The sequence below is a fragment of the Neodiprion virginianus genome, chromosome 2, assembly GCF_021901495.1.
Source record: "Neodiprion virginianus isolate iyNeoVirg1 chromosome 2, iyNeoVirg1.1, whole genome shotgun sequence".
In the NCBI taxonomy this organism is placed as follows: domain Eukaryota; kingdom Metazoa; phylum Arthropoda; class Insecta; order Hymenoptera; family Diprionidae; genus Neodiprion; species Neodiprion virginianus.
Window position 1 is genome coordinate 37,057,931 of NC_060878.1, and position 16,738 is coordinate 37,074,668.

At 44.0% G+C, this 16,738-nt stretch overlaps 1 long non-coding RNA gene across 1 annotated transcript; it reads right to left on the minus strand.

Moving 5' to 3' along the window:
• Positions 1-10,864: 10,864 nt before the first annotated feature.
• LOC124298290 (uncharacterized) lies at positions 10,865-12,125 on the minus strand. Its single transcript, XR_006906774.1, has 3 exons — positions 12,071-12,125; positions 11,567-11,699; positions 10,865-11,039 (listed from the first exon to the last, which is right to left on the minus strand). It is a non-coding gene; the product is annotated as an uncharacterized LOC124298290 (long non-coding RNA).
• Positions 12,126-16,738: the final 4,613 nt, after the last annotated feature.

Here is a 16,738-nt window from a genome sequence, read left to right on the forward strand (position 1 = left end):
TATCGTGGATAAAATTTCTGCATTTCACCTAAACATTACAAATCCGTTTTACCCTTTAGCGACTTGCAGCTCCTTCCGAATATACCTACGCATTTAATATCTGTACCCGCATCGTTTGTTTCGGAGGTCGCGCGACAGCATGCCGCAAAACTTGTATTCTCGATTACAAACTGATAATTAGATCGAAGCTTTATCTTTTGCTTGTAGAAATTTTCTATACTTCTCGAAACTCTCAACGCGGGTTAATAACAAGTAGGTACATCGAGGTATATCAAGACGAGTGATTTCTCCCTCGATCCGACTATAAGGCGAGAACGTGGATCGGCTGTTCCTGATAATTGAGAACTCAAGCCTATTGTACCTCGGAGATGAAAACTGTCAGATCAGGAGACGCGACGATAACGATCCGTGTCCCGACGACGCCACTTACATATATTCAACTATTATAATTGTAAGCCGGCTAATCTTTGACGACGATATAGCTGAACCACCGCGTCGTCTGGCAGCGTCAAAAAATGGGTAGAGTCGTTGCGTGTAACTCGGTTGTCAGATAAAGGCCGAGCGTTATTTTTCATACATCGGTTACTTTCCTTTTGCGTACCCATCTGTTTTATTATCCAAAGAGCAGAAGAAGCAAAAAAGAAAGAAAGAAAAAAAAAAAGAAGAAAAGAAATGAAACAGAAACGTAGAGAACGAATAAAGAGATTTATAACCCCAATTTCTTATATCTCCGTTGTAAAAAATGATTGTATCGATAGAGCGTTTTGTTATCACTATATCCCCAATACGACGTATTATCGTTCCGTGGAAGAAAGAAGTATCGGCGAGAAAAAAATATTTATCGAAATCCCTTAGCCCTGGCAATAAACATTGATTACCTAAGAGGGGGGTGCGAAAATGATTGGAAGAGAAAAAAAAATGACGGTACCGTGTAATTAAATTTATCGAAATTACGGCCATAAGTTTATACCCAAACTGCTGAAAGTTATTAGTCGGTGAAAATATTTGTTGCTCCATATTGTGGGGAAATTAGGGGCAATTTGTAACAAACCTAATAAGCAATTTAGATAATCGTCCTCGACACGCAACACGTGAACGAATCGAGCCTGAGGCAGAAATTCTATTCGTCAGGCTTTATCAACCCTTCGAACCGAATTATTTCAAAATTTAACAAGTTTATAAAACGTAACGAGTTTATATTCGATATTCTACATTGGATATATTACACAATACCCAGTGAAAAAATCAATTCCTCTTGTTGTGTTCCCGTATAAATTATATGCGTGAAGAAAAAAACTTTATTACGAAAACAAAGAATAATCGCGAAGAGTTCCCTCTTCGAATGCTAATAGAAACCGAAAGGCAGGCACCCTTTAAAAGACCCCAGTTTGACTCTCAGAGGCGTTCCTTTATCGTCCAATGAACAACGGTGCCAAGATAATAATTCTGGCAACGTTCTTCGGAATCAAGAACAGTTGGGGATTCGGATCGCGCATAGAGTCAGCTGGGCTGCGCGAGCTGCGAAACGGTGAAGATTTTGGCAGCGTTTTCTAAGACGCTATTTGTCAGAGAGAGTGGCTATATACCGCCTAGCCGCATACCTCTTCGTACATCGCGTCAAAAATAGACACAGCGTCACGATCGGTTGTGCGAGCTTGTTCGGCATCGAGCTTTTGTATGAAACTAAACGACGGCGGCTGCCTGAAGAATTAAAAGAAATCTTTCCCTGGATTAGAGTGATTGATTCGTGAAGAATTGTAGGGAGAATTTTGCGCGGGCACCAGAATTTTAAGAATCCTTGTTACTTGAGCGAGGGGGCAAAAAGGGAAATACGAAGACTGTTGTATCGCGGTAACAAAGGTTGCGGTTAAATTAATTAAGGCTCAAATTAAGCCTGCAAACAAGGATCTTATATATAAACGCACTCGCGGCCGCACGTTTTACACCGCGATAAATAATAGAGAACAGGGTAATTAATCATCGAGTCAATCTTAATACCAAGTTTGATTTTGTTAATTAACCAGCCGGTAATGCGAAAAGGATCCCCATCCCCGTCTTTCATTTTCCGCAAAGCCGTACGGCTGCGTGAGAAGGAGGAGAAGCGTGGCTGCGATTCAGTCCCGTTTTTCAGGATCGGATACCCAAAGTCAAAGGCTCGGGGGATTTCTCTTTCCGGTTTCGGGAGTCGAGTGAATTTTTATAAAAATTATTCGAATAAACAGCGGACGGCGGACCGACGTCCGAAATGTCCTTCGTCCTCGCGAACGAAGAAGAGAAGATCTGTCATGCTGTCAAATATTCGGTTATTGATGGATCGGCCCTTTCCAACGTCGCGAGGAAACGCCGAGCGTGCCCGAACGACACTGTCGGCCATTTCTCGAGCCTAATTGACAGACTCCTTCGAGGACACGGGGTTATTTTTTAGGCATTTTTCACACCTCCTCACCTTGCGAGATAGGAACCTTTCTAAGGGCACAACCTGCACGGCTGGCTGAATCCGAGGAGAAAAACATACCCTCTATCTCGTTTGGCGTTCCGTTCTCCCAGTCAGCCATCTTTTTTTTTTTTTAACTTTCTTGCTTCTCGGTATCGCAATCGATGGACGGTGTCAGCTACAAACAGACCTGACACTGACAGATTTTTTGTCTACTCCGATCTCCTTTTTACGACAAATATCCCCTAACGGGTATACTGTACATTTTCTCTGCATTTCACTCAAATGCCATCAGCGGTAGATTCGAGCTTCCAGCGGAGCTTGAGCTATCAAATTTAACAATTAACTTTTAAAAAGCGAGTCCTTAATTCGCCGGGGGCGCGTCTTACGTAAGGATCATATTGACAGGATCGGAACGTGACTCTGCGATTCTCCCGTTTCAGGAATAGTACGTGTGTTATTGATAAAAGCATAGTCAGAGGTGCGATAGTGGTAACGATATGACAAGCACTCAGGGTATTGCCTGGCTCCGACTACCGGCACCCCGGCAACACCCTCCTATAGCTCATGCCTGCCCTTATTTCTGTTCCCGTCTATCCGAAGATGTACGGCAGGCGGTGCGCGGGTGTGTAGTTTTAACGAAACGACGTCTGATGCGACTGATAAAAGAGACACCGCACCCATCTGCCGAGCTCCGACACTTTCTACGCACTGTTTCACCCCGTTGCGTGCGACATTCAACTTATACTACTATGTAAGTAAGTATTCGTATCTCCTAGATAAAGTCAGCGATCCACCCTTCTCTGTGCAGCTTGACTTCTCTGGTGTCTTTTTTATTATTATAAATAGCTACGGAGAGAAACCGCGTCGCTATTTGTCAAGACTATACGAGAAAATTAGATTGAACAGTAAAGCTGTTGCTTTTGTTGCGTTTCTTCAGAGTCGCCGACTCCTTAATCACCGCGATTTTATATTCTTATAAGATTCTTAAAAAATATTAGTAAATTTCGAGAAAATGTGAAGAGCTTTATTTTATTATTCTCTTGAGATTTTCAATTCTTGTCCCGAGTAATGTCTTTTTCTAGCCCGTCTTTCTTTTCTTCCTTGTAACAAATTCTTGTTCATTAACCAAGTAAATGAGTCCTGCAGGGAGACGAGCCAGCCGGCAAACAACGCAGACGACGGAGCGGCTCGGTGAGAGTTGCATATTGGCGTCGCGTCCCCGCGATATTTTCTTGCGACACGAAACGCGACGCCCGGCGTCGCGGCGTCCATATTTAAGACCTTTCTAATTACCCGCCTTCGCGTACCTCTACCGAGTAAAAGGTGGACGCCCGTAGTGGCTGCAGCACTATTTCCCGTATTGCGAAGAGATTTGCACGCTTTCTTACGTGAGCGGGCAGCTTAATCCGCTCATTCTGTTTACCGTTTGTTTTCCCTGCCGTTCAACCCAACCCGGCTACCCTTAAGCTCCGTAAGGTCGGTGCCTACATGTATGCGGGTCGATTAAATGAAATCGAGAAATCACCCGGCGAATATTGAAGGAAAAAATTTAATCAAGACGGAAACACTACAAGTGGATAAATGGCTTGGTTTAATCGAATGAAACGCCAGTTTATTGACATCAATTTGAATTTAACATTCGTTTCGTTGTGAATTAAGATTCATAACATTTTTTAAGGTCCGCAAAAATGCAATTCAACCAGAGACATATTTATATAGCTTATTTTAGGTGCTACGATAAATTGCTCGATACATTTCTCCAGGTGACGTTAGTGGAAAAAATAACTGTCGAGATTCGTACGCGTGAGTTCTTCGTACAGATTGAATAATCATAATTAACGATGATCTCTTACAATAGATTTATACTCGACAATCTTCGAGACTTGCATTTCAGAATCAAGACACGTCACAGCGATCTGATTCGAGATTAAAAGATAAATATATCGGGTACGTTTATAACGGAGGATTATTCAGACCGGAAGCAGATCTCGGCGTAGCTTTCGAGTTTGAAATACGACAAGTGTTTAGATCGTGTGAGCGATCGGCGAGGTGCAAAAACCCGGACGACGAATAATCCGATTAGTGAAAAAATACATTCTCGGTAATTCGAACCTTCATTTAAAAAGTTTCAATTTTATTTTCATAAACTTTGGAAAACTAAACTTGTTACCTCACGGTGGCTCACGGTAAGAGGCACTCTGCAGCAAAACTAAGAAGTAGGTATACGGACATAACAGAAATAACCGTTCCGAGACTCGGTCTCTTTCATCCGATGGACGAGACTACACGGCAAAGAACGAACGAGAGGAAAGATAGGGTGCAGCATCGGCTTAGAACGGGATGGGAGAGTTTAGGTCAGGTTAGTTTTAGACAGGGTAAAGTTTCGATGCAGAAAACCAGAGAGAGAACTATCGAAAAAGTTCGGGGTGCCGCTGCGGGCTGCACTTCGAACGAGATCCCGCACTTTTCACCCCTCCCACGCCACGCCGGCACTGCGACACGTTCGTCGTTTCAGGAAAAAGCTTAAATTCCACGTGGCATTCGGAATAACGATGAAAAAACTCTAGCCTCTCACCCTACGTCGATTAATATCTGCCGGCTTAATATTCCGAGGCTGTAAAACCGGCTGAATATTAACGCTCGACTGAACTCTGTCAAATATTTTCGAAACTCCATTTTTTAACACCGGTCACATCCAGCACTGCTCCAGCAAAAGAAAGTTGCAAACTTGAAGATTGAAAACACATTGAAACTGGCGAATCGAGCACCGTTAGTTTCGGTATATTGAATCTCTTATCAAACGCGTTTCACTTTCACTGTGTGAATTCTAGATTTCTTTGGTTTGTTTGTTTTCTTTCTTTGATATTCTTCCGTATTTCTTGAACGATCTATCGCAAAAATTACCATCGTAATTATCAACTGTGACAGGATAATCACTCACCCGGACGATTTTACGAACATGGTAAATATGACTTGGAGCGTTTCACATGACGAAGTGTTTTCAAACTCGAGGATTAACATGCACGCGTAGTATAAACTATAACTCTGGATCAGAATTGCAGAAAGAAATTGATTTACCGAAATCAGATTAGTCTGCAAAGTACAATCAGCACAAGTTAACATTCAATTTCGACACGTTTATGGAATCAATATTTCTATATAAAATTCATTACCTTCCTGTCTTCTTGCCGCAGTGACATTTATTTTGAAATTGTAGAAACTAGAAAAGTCGTCATATTTTTTTATCGAATAGAATCACAGCCCATCGCCTCCGCGCGACAAGAAAAAAAAATGTTTATTCCGCCAGATTATCGTCACCGGAATAAATTTTCGGAAGAATAATCCCCGGCTTTATTACCACCCATCTACACTCACTTCACGGGGTTACCGTGTTCGGATTGAGGCACGATGGAAGTTGTGTCGTAACTTATTGAGCCCAAGTGGGAGGGAAGAGGAAGGGTTTGGTCGGTGATGCGAGCAGATTACAATGATGGATGAAACGGGGCTGGTGGTAAAGGGTGAGCTGACCTCGACATCGGGAGCTCCGCACCCCTCAAGTTATATCCCAGTGCATGTGTACGCGCAGCTGAGTACAAGTTGTCGGAAAGCCCGTCGATCTCATTGGCGAACAGCGAGTTCAATTGACGCCGCGATGCTTTGGCGAAGGTCGGAAAAAAATCGGTAGACGCGATCCTTGATCGTCGAGAACAACCAACATCTGGCAGTCACGCGTCCCACGTGAAAATAAAAAACGAGGAAAGAAGAGTAAGAAAAGTAAGAGGTTGCAAATTACCGATTTTGTCTACAAATCATAGATACGCTTCTAACTGTATATTATACCGATAAGTTTTTTATCGCGCTGCGGAAAGTTATTGACAATTTTCTACTCTCGAGACATTTCATTTCACCACTGTGGCTGAAAAGAAACTAGTTGAAAAAGAGCGAAGAAACACAGGATACGAAAAGATAGCGTGGGTGAACTTGAACAAGATCTATACGGGCCAATATCATTAAAGTTGTAGGAAAGGTTGGCTGACCGTAGGATCTCCGTCCCAGACAACGCAACAAGCACTATGTCTCTATAAGGAGAGACTCTGGCGTTAGGCACGTGTTAGGCGAGTCTTCGATTTCTCTGGATTTATTTCTATGCGTTCGAAGCAGGGAAAGGGCCGGGCTTATATTGCGTACTAGGGTACGAAAAATGGAGTCCCCTATCGGACAGGTATTGCCTATTTGTCCTTATATTAGAACCTCCCTGCAGTTTTAAGTGGTAGCGACACGCAGCGCTATTCTTCTCACTCGAAATGGAGAATTTCGTTAAAAAAAAGCTACCAAGTCAGGTAGGATCGGAGTTGCCTAGACGCTGACGTACCTCGTCCCTCCGATATTTTTCCACTCCGTTATCGTTATCCGTCGCAATTTCATCAACTTTTTCAACTACCCACAATTTTATTCATTTTCCGGCTGATTCTCGTCTCGTTCCAACACGTCGCACCGAATTTAAATTCGGAATCTCAATCCTCACCGACGTCTCTAATATCAACACTCTGCGGTTCGCGTACCGACGCAGACGCGCAATTACCCTTTGCTATCTCACGTTTCTCGTTATCAGACTCCCACATACCTGAATTCCTGGATCAGCAGCTCGAGGCGCGCCCGACGACCAATGGACCACATGGACGTACCATTGGAAGCAAAAAGAGAACTCAAAATGCATCGACCTTTGCTGAAATTTTTTAACTTATAAACCAGAAACGACGTGGTCTGATAGAAAAAAAAAAAAACACCGAGTGCCAAGTCACTGCAACCGGCATATCGAAGAGGACGCAGAGCTGACGGATGGATCGAACGTGCAGCCAGAGGGTTGTTGAAGCGCGAATTGCAGATACTCGCGTCTTCGTTCGGTGGTCGGTAGGCGCTTGTTACTCAACCCCAGGGGATTTTGGGAAATGAAAATTCATTCCCTGTCAAATCGACGGAAGTGTAAGCCTGTCGGATGACACGTGATTTACAGGGTCGATCCTACTCGAGCAGCTTACTACTACTCGTCGACTGTTTTCATCCCCAGGTCCTGCATACCCCGAGGTGTGTACGTAGGTGTATGGAGGTTCGTACGTCGCCACCGGGTCGCCGGACACCCGCTTGATCACCCTGCAGTACCGGTATAAAATTGCGTTTTCAGACCGCCCTATTAATCCCACGTCAGGGAAATCTAGCCCGCCTATCCAGCCCCTATGTTATTAACCTGTACCTACCATCCACTTCTGCATATAAATAGTTTTACACGTTACCTACACACCTGGCTCATCGTAGGCGTCGTCGGCGTCCGCTGCTGCACCTATAGATCGGACTTTTTACTCGAACGTGCAGGAAATTGACGCTGCAATGATGTATAGGTGTAACGTATATATATATATACATATCTCTTCTACAAAGTGATAATTGAGCTTTCAGAATCCGCGCTGGAACGAACGAGGAAAATATCGCTGGACCTCCGCGTAATTCCTTATGCATTTTTATTCACGTTTTTAATTCTCCTATTCTTTATATCCCCTCTATTTAAATTCATTCGTGACTTTTTTTTTTTTTTTATATCAATCCCATTTCCTCGTTTTCATTACGTGAAGCGTTATTATAATTTCACCGGGCTTCTCTACAATGCTTACACCGATTCGCCGACAAACTATTGTTTTCATTGGACAAGGCATCTCCGGTGTTATTACAGTGGTTCTCAAAATATCACAGATCCGTCGTACTCCCATTGCAGGAAACAGCTTATGGGAATTTCTCACCGTTGGGAATACACTCTGCATGACGATGGGAAATTTGAATTGCACGGAAACTAGTTACTGCCAGACAGATGTGAAATTGACTTCATGGCTACGTTTTTAAAAAGAAAAGAAAATACAATCATAGATAGAATTTGTCTTTGTCGCTGAGGGTGGGTGAAATATTTCAGGAGATGGTAAACGTTAGCAAAAACTAAGCAACGTATCACAGTGAGAATAACATGCAGGATTCCGGTTACAGAAAGAACAGAAGACGATGCCAAGACTAATTTTTTTTTTTTTTTTTTTTTTTAATTAAAAAATAGAATGAAGCAGGGATGTCATTGATAACACGGAGACAGGCGTCCTTGTGAAAAGAGAATTGAAAAAAGAAATCATCTGAATCAAGAGGCAACGAGAAAGCGAGAGAATTAAGAAGACGCTGCAAAAAGAACGGTAGAAACCGGAAAGTAGAAAAGAACGTTAGCGATTGGACACGCCTTGACTTTATTCCTGGATCGTCTGTAGCTCCATTTCCTGACTTGGGTGGCGTTTAATCGAATTACAGGCAATCCTTTCGAGTGGACGAGAAAAAGAAGAAAGGACCGGGACGAGGAGGATCGGGCTAATTACGCGCAAACGAGATAGAAGCGGATTAAAAATATATCAGGAGCGAAGGGACGGTTGACGGATGGCTGCCGGACACGGACTTCAACCTGGGAAAACCTTCGGCCCAACCGGCCGCCTTAGCCTCGTAAGTTTTGGACTCTGGTCCACCGCCCGCAGGTCCACCGAGGCGTGCTGGGAATTCAATCGCGAGCCTCACTGGCAATCTCTTGAAATCTCCGGCAGGTTTTTGCTCCCGGGTTGGATGCCAATCCCGCGGGTTTGCCGTAAGCGATCCTTTGAATGCCCCTGATTTTTTCTGACTCGGTATAATTCTACAGACCTTTAATTCCACGAAACTATCAGGAAACACCGCTTATGCGTGCATAATATAGCGAAAATTTACGACTTTACATTTACGTTCAAAAGCTCCGTTTATTCGTTCACCGAATCCGAATTTTACTCCAAAATATTAAAAAACTTCCCTTAACGTGCAAAAGAATGGCACGATTACGACGTACCACCGTCGTTAAATTTATTGCACGTGTTCAGTCTAACGACAGAAGCGCGCGGCAGATGAGCAACAATTACAGTAGAACAACAAGGAAACTCGTTGATCGTCTGTGGACAGTATGGAATGGAAATGGGGAAGGCGGAAGGGAGGGAGGGAGGGTCGGAGTGGCAAAGTGGGTGGCATCAATCAACCCTTAAGCTATTAACGCCCTTCACTCGCCCCGACCTCCGTTGGCTACCCTCTTCCTCGTGGAGAGAAGTAGGCATACCTACCCCGAAATCGGGGATCAGGACTGAGTCGGGGTGGCTTGTTTAGTCCTTGTCGAACAGAGGGTGGTGTACAGAGTTCCATAACGCGATTAGGCCGATTGACGGCTTGATTGGAGTCGATGTGACCGCACCTTGGATTGACGTTGCAATGAAAATGGAATCCTTTCAGGCTTTGACCAACGCGTTTATGCTCTCTATGGTTCCAGCTACGTCAGTTCCTGCACCCTTTTTGTCCTGCACACGCTTTTACACACGCCAACTCGCCCGCCCCGCCAAACGGCGAATGTTGATCGGGGGACGAGGCGAGGATGGAGGAATGGTTCAACAACTCCGGCGGGTCTGCTCGTGATAAGCGGGTGATTAATTAGAAAGTTAGCAGTTAATGCCGGCGGAGCGCATCGGCAATATCGCGGCCACGGTTCCCCTTCTTTATTCGGTACGTTATGCTCGGAGGTCGACTTCGTCCAAACCGGGTTTCCGCACTTCTGCAAGCTCTCGACCGCTGACGTCTGGCCCGCCTGACCGTTGCAAGCCATGGCAGCGGACTTACAGCTGCTGGCCGCCGAACAACGCCGTGATTTATACCCCAAGTGTTTTGCTCCAAGCTATGCCCGGCAACTAATAAAACGCGGAAAGAACAATCTTGCACTGACGGCTCGAACGAGGAGCAAAAAACGTACGTCGAGAGAAGCCGGGGACGAGGAAAGGGACGTTAGACAGACGTGGCAATTAAGAAGAGAATCTTCTCTAAAACACGATCTTTTCACCTATACACACTATACCTATGTTTATGTTGTGCAATACACACAGGGTCTGGAAAAGGGTATACATCTGTGTAGCTTTATTATACTCACGACATGTGTTTTAAGTAGCTCGGACGAATTTTCACGAGTCGAGAACTTCTACAGACTCATGAGGTGAGGTCGCTGGGTTTAAATACATATATCTATAATGCGAAAGGGCCGATCAGCCTCGATTGCATGGAAGTATGCAATATGCGTAAAATTCTGTGAAAAATCCGGCCTCGGATAAAAAAAAAAAAAATTGCCCGGAAGATGAAAATCTGAAAATTGCACCAACCAACCCCGGATTTGACCCGTGCAGTGGAAAATGCGGTAAATAAATTGTTACACGTACGCTCGGCAGACTAGCTGTACCAATCGCTCTGCAGCTACGATTGGGAAATTTTTTTGTGGCGTTAAATTGCGTCACGTTCGTTATAAAATATTTTTTGGTTGATGTTGTTGAGTAAGAGAGGAGATAGGTATTTTAATATTTAACTTTATTACGATTGCTAGGTTACGCAGATATGCAGTTTGCGCTGTGAAATTTTCGTTCAAAAAATATAATCAGTTTCCGGTGAGAGCGTTGCACGCGTTTGTCTTTCGATCGAAACCAAAGCAGGGGTGAGACGAGACGGAGCATATTCTAGCCACTGGATGTCGCTGAAATTAAAAGTTTAATGGACATTTCAGACATATTTTCGAACGATTGGGATAATTCATTACTATGTTTAACGTGAAACTCGCAATCGGATGAGCAATTTAAGCGATATTAACTGATCCAGGGTGTTCAATACCGTATTGTTTGCAAATATTTCCGAACCTGCTGAAAGTTCTTTCATACAGAATTGAACATAATGTGATAGTTTGTATGCGCGATGTCTCGGAACTTAGTCACAGAGCCGTTATCGCGTTACGAGATATCTTGCCGCAATTGATTTAACCAGTTCAGGGTAGTTTTCAAATCAGATTACGCGGCGAACGTTCCTGAAAATTGAATTCGTTCGTGTGCTCCGCGTAATACATGTCGTCGCAATTCGCTGTATACCTTGGACGATGAAATCACAACTCGAATACCTGCGAAAAATTCTCGAACTTATTCGAGGAGCACGAATTTATTGAACATCAAAATTGATAACGGAATTAAGCCCCTGAAGGATGGAAAGCGTTACGTTCGTATTCATACCAACCATTGGTAGGTGGAGACGGAGGTGGCGGAGGACCTCCTGCGTGTCCTGGAGGACCTCCTGGAGGCTGATGACGCGACGAAACGCCAAAAGTCTCACGACGTTCAAGTCCGGCATTGTCGATTCGAAGACCAAGCTAAAGTGAACCGCGGCATAAGTAATTTACTCGTGAATTCAATGAATCGATTAGAAATGCGGATGGAGCTTAATCGAAACTGTTGTTAAAAAATTGGATGGTTTTGTAATCGTCAAAAAATTACATTGTACTACGATTTGAAAGTTTAGAACAACTTATATTTGAAAATTGTTATGTATTAACTGTGTGTTTGAGAAGACTATAGACGTAATCACCATAGACGATCGAACAAACAATAATCGAATAACAATACAGAAGGAAATTGACAATGAAACTTTTCAAGTTTACATCGCGATTGTGATATCCAATTTTATAAATGAATCAATGAATATTGAACTATTTAATACGTATTCATAGTCAAGACTATTTACCGTAGCTTGGAATAGGAATAATACCACGAACAGACAGATCGAGAAGAGCTTCATATTTACTGTGTAGAAAATCGTAATTCAAACTGTCATTTTATACATCGGCGCGTTAAAATGGACGTCCGGTTTCAGCAATTACAGCCACAGTGTTTTGCGACAAATGATAGCGAAAAAACACCCACGCATCATGAAACAACAAAGTCAACGAAGAATCGTCTAGGTCAGAATCATTAGACCCAATACGGATGTTGAAAATATTTAATCTACCCAACAACGCGCAACTCAAACACTTTAATCGTGGTTGAATATACTGTGATGAACATGTTTCCCTGAAATTGCAAAAAGCAAGACTCTCCCATCGCCCCCGCAGCAGTGGCCGTTGCCAATCTGTCGACCAATTGTCGAGCAGGTCTGCAGGTACATTTTCTGCCAAACCGTAAACGCCACGACAACGTTGATCCCCCTCTTCGTCATCCAGCGCCTTTCGTCGCACCCCGAGCTTTTACAACTCAGAAATTCTCGCTCACCCCTTCGCTTGCTGTGCACGCGCAACGTCGAGTTTCCATTGCATTTAAATAATAAAGCAATAGTTTCTCCCCTCGTGCCATTCCAACTCAATCGGCTCGAAATCCGACGTCGACGACGTCAAGCGAGCGAGCGACTCGATCGACTCGACGATACAACTTGTGCAGAGTCTATGAATTTGGCGATAATTAGCGAGAAATTAAGGATTCTTTATCCTCGTAGAACCGAGGATTACGAGAGTTCGTAGATAAGGGCGCAGCCCGGCTGACTTCCGGTAAGTAAATCGCTGACGATTTGTACACGTCCTCAATGTCGTATCCCTCCCTCGATATATATATATGACTGTTACAAATAATTCATGAGCGTAGTATAATCGCAGAGAAATTATACCCACCTCGCTGTTACAAAGATCCATCATAAATGTTAGACACGCTTGCGATTCACACGCACATACACAGAATCTAGGAACCCACGCACTTTGCCTGGGAACCGCTCTGCGTAGCTAGAGAAACACGATTTATAGGATGATCTGATTGGCAAGAAAGGGGACCGCCGGGAAATGTTATTATCGCCAACCGGTTGCGTGATGAGGTCACTTTTAGAAGTTAACCATATGCATTACACTCTGTGGTCTCGTAATGTACCGGAGGCAAAATCGGAGCGAGGATGCATGCTATGAGAAATGAAGTGCTAACGAAATAAGACGAATCTCTGATTATGAGCTGCGTCAGGAATTTGAAAAAACAACCAGATAAGAATTTTTTTTCAAATTCAATTCATAACTAAAAATATTTCTAAACATATCGTACAACCGTAACACCGTCTTTCGAAATGCTGGTAAAATCAATTCGAGTATTCAATTAATGAAGGATCTTGCTCCTTGAATCTGTATCGAGAAAAGATTTATACTTTCACCACAAGAACACGTTGCTCTAAGTACAATAAATCTACTTACAAATAACCGCTGTACAACGATGAATTGAGAGTTACGAGACTGCTCACCTTATATACTCTTATACGTGTACAACTTATTTAAAAGCTTCGTAAATCACAAGTATGCACTCTCGGAGCGGAAATTTATCATAATAGTTTCCGATGAGCTTGCAGCATGCACGGTAGCGAACCGCGACTAATGTAATTAGACCGTACAGGGTTGGCTTTTAGAGTGGATATAAGATGAAACCGGTGTCTATAATTGGAGAGTTTATTTGAAGAAAGTTAAAAGAAAAAAAACAAGCAACAAAAAGCCGAGAAATACATTCGGTAAACTCACCTCGCCACCGCAACCGAAACCGCAGCGTTACGTCGTCCTGGGTATCAACTTCTGCAAGAGCGAGCAGATGGGAATAATCTTATATGCGGGGGGTGAGTTGCAGGTAAATTTTATTCGTCGCCACTCGTCCCCTAACTTTCACTTTACGTGAAACAATTTCGGTGATGTACGGTCATGAATAGCGATGGCAGTCTCGCACTGCGTGGGGCTCGAGTATCGCGGCACGCAGCATCCGTTTGCAAATGTTTCCCCAGGTTATTTCTACGGGACCACACAGGTATAAGATACAGGGATGCGATGATAGGCGGCGTCGCACACTACCTCGCACAGGGTATGCATTGAGGATTCCTGAGTAAAGTCGACCTTAAGTTACGTCAAGTAAAGGAGGGGCCGTGATGTCGGGGAGAATTAAACTCGATAACTACTTCGCGCCTCGCTTCTCGCTGTCTCATTGTTGCCCCCCGTTAGAGCCGGTGGTGCGAGTTGATAATTCATCGGCAAGGGGGAGAAAAAAATAGAGAAGAGCTTACAAGGGACGAATGAAGGAAATACAGTGTATAATGGATGTAAAGTAGCGGTGAAGTTGTTCAGGGTAACTAGAGTAGTGGAAATGAGCTTGTTGGGAATAAATAATACGGGGACTACTTTTCATCAGCTATGCGAATGGACCGATGCGATACAATTTTGATATTTAAATACACCTTTCTCCGGCAGCCCCCCGTTATTACCTACCTCTTTCCATGCGATGGTTAAAAAATTCATTCAATTTCGCCAACCATTACCCGCAGCTATTTTGCAATCCTCTCGGGTACTTTGACTCCCTTTATTGTGTATATATAGCTCGTGGAAAATGGGGTGTAAATCTTACATCTTTAGTAAATGTGTTTAATAATACGTGTAATCGGGGATATTTGCCAGACCGGTAGGCAGTCGCCGCCGCCATCCGACAACCAAACCCAGACCCTCCTCCCCGTCATCCTGGTTTTCCAATCCCCCAACCCAACGAAATGTATATACGTAAACTTTATAAACAGAGGGGAGTATTAGCTCAAGGAGAGGAGAGGAGAGGAAAGTTAGAAACGAGATCGAGGATTGGAGGAGAAGGGACGACGGGGTGGTGGAAAAATAAGTAAGGGCTGCGCGAGGAAAGATTTGTCAAGAATTTACTCAACAATTCAAGGGCGTTCCTCCGTACCATTGTGTTTGCTTGTACTATACGAGAAAGGGGAAGAAACCCTTTCTTACTCGAAAGCGTCGCGGGTCGGGGGTTGATGGGAAATAACCGTAAAGCTGTTGGACGAGAAAGGAGGAGTGAAAGGCTAGAAATTTATTCCCATCAAGCAGCCAGAGCTTAAATTGATCACGTCACGAGCTCTCGGCCAGCGAGTTCCCGCATCCTCTCGGGGTGGAAAAAGATTTTACTATCCATGTATGTATACCCATCCGGGGGTGCATAAACGAGATGCAAACCAAACGCAAAACGTGTATACACGATCGTCTGTCCAAGGGTACAAAAGTTGAAAGGTTACAATCGCGACGTTGCTCGTAAAATTCATACGCGGTGTGAAGCGTCGACAAAATAGGCGACTCTCTACCAGTCAGCGGCGATGTCTACAACGAGAGTTGAGATCTTCTTCACGCGCCATTAACCCTTATCATAATTATCCGCCTCGACTCGGCATCGCCTTCCATCTTCTACGCTCGTCTTATTCGCCTCTTTTTGCACCCTCGTTTCCACCGGGATGCACAAGCGTTACTGTTCTCGTGCCAAAGCTCGGCAGGCATGAGTTATATAATATATATACTTGTTGAGCTCGAGCTTCGCAGCTTCCCTCTCGGATTCTTACACGTTTCATCGTCTGTACCTATTATAATCGATGTCTGAGTGCAGACTTTCGGCATTAATCAAAGAAGGTGATCGTCAACACGGTGAGACACGGTTTGTCCAAGGATAGTTATCCTGCGGTTTAACTTTCACTGTTTTTTCTATGTCTCGCCGTCACTTGTGTCGCGTGTTGAGCAGAGAACCTTTAGCGACCATGGAGAGATACCTGCTCGTCGCTAACGGAAGTGGGAGAATGTGGACCCAACATTTTAGCCGATCGTTGAGGGTCGAAGATGCGCTTTGCCGGGTTTTATTTGTTCATTCGCTTTCAGAAGCACATAACTTTGAGTGTGCATCGGAGTAAAAGTATTTCATGGGTTTTATACCATTTACCCACCACACTGCAGGAATGTGAGTAACGTATGTATCGACACTGGCAAGTTTATCGCTGTGGGAATCAAAATTGACACTGTAGTGCCAGACACAGCAGCAGCAACATAAAACTAACAAAAAATAACTGTGCCAGAAGGCAATTTCATTCGTAGCAAAGTTCGTAAAAAACTAAAACGTTAGCTCATCGTTAGATGACCGACGTAATTCGTGGATAAAACCTTCGCAGAGACCGAGCTTTAATCACCGTCGAGTAGCAGACCGACGTATCGATGCCGTTGGCTAGCACAATTACCCAGCAAACCCGTTCCCTGCCTCTTGGCTCCCTGCTTTTGTCGTCGCGTATACGTTTGCTGGTTAATGAACAGCGACGTTCGGGGGCGTGGTTGTGCGACAATCTTTGATCAAACGTTGATTCGCCATGCTTTGTTTTGACGCGCAACTGTTCATCCGTTCGTCTCTTCCCTCGCTCAAGCTTTTCAAGTAAAACCTCACCCCGCACCCTCGGGCAATACAATGCCGAGCCTATTAGGCACCTGGCTTTTCCTTGTTGCTTGTACCCGTCACAACAGTTACTGGTTTGAGTCTTGTCCGAGGTGCGTGGCCTGGCATCATCCCGGGTTAAATGACTGACTTTCTAACGTCACCTCTTCTCGTC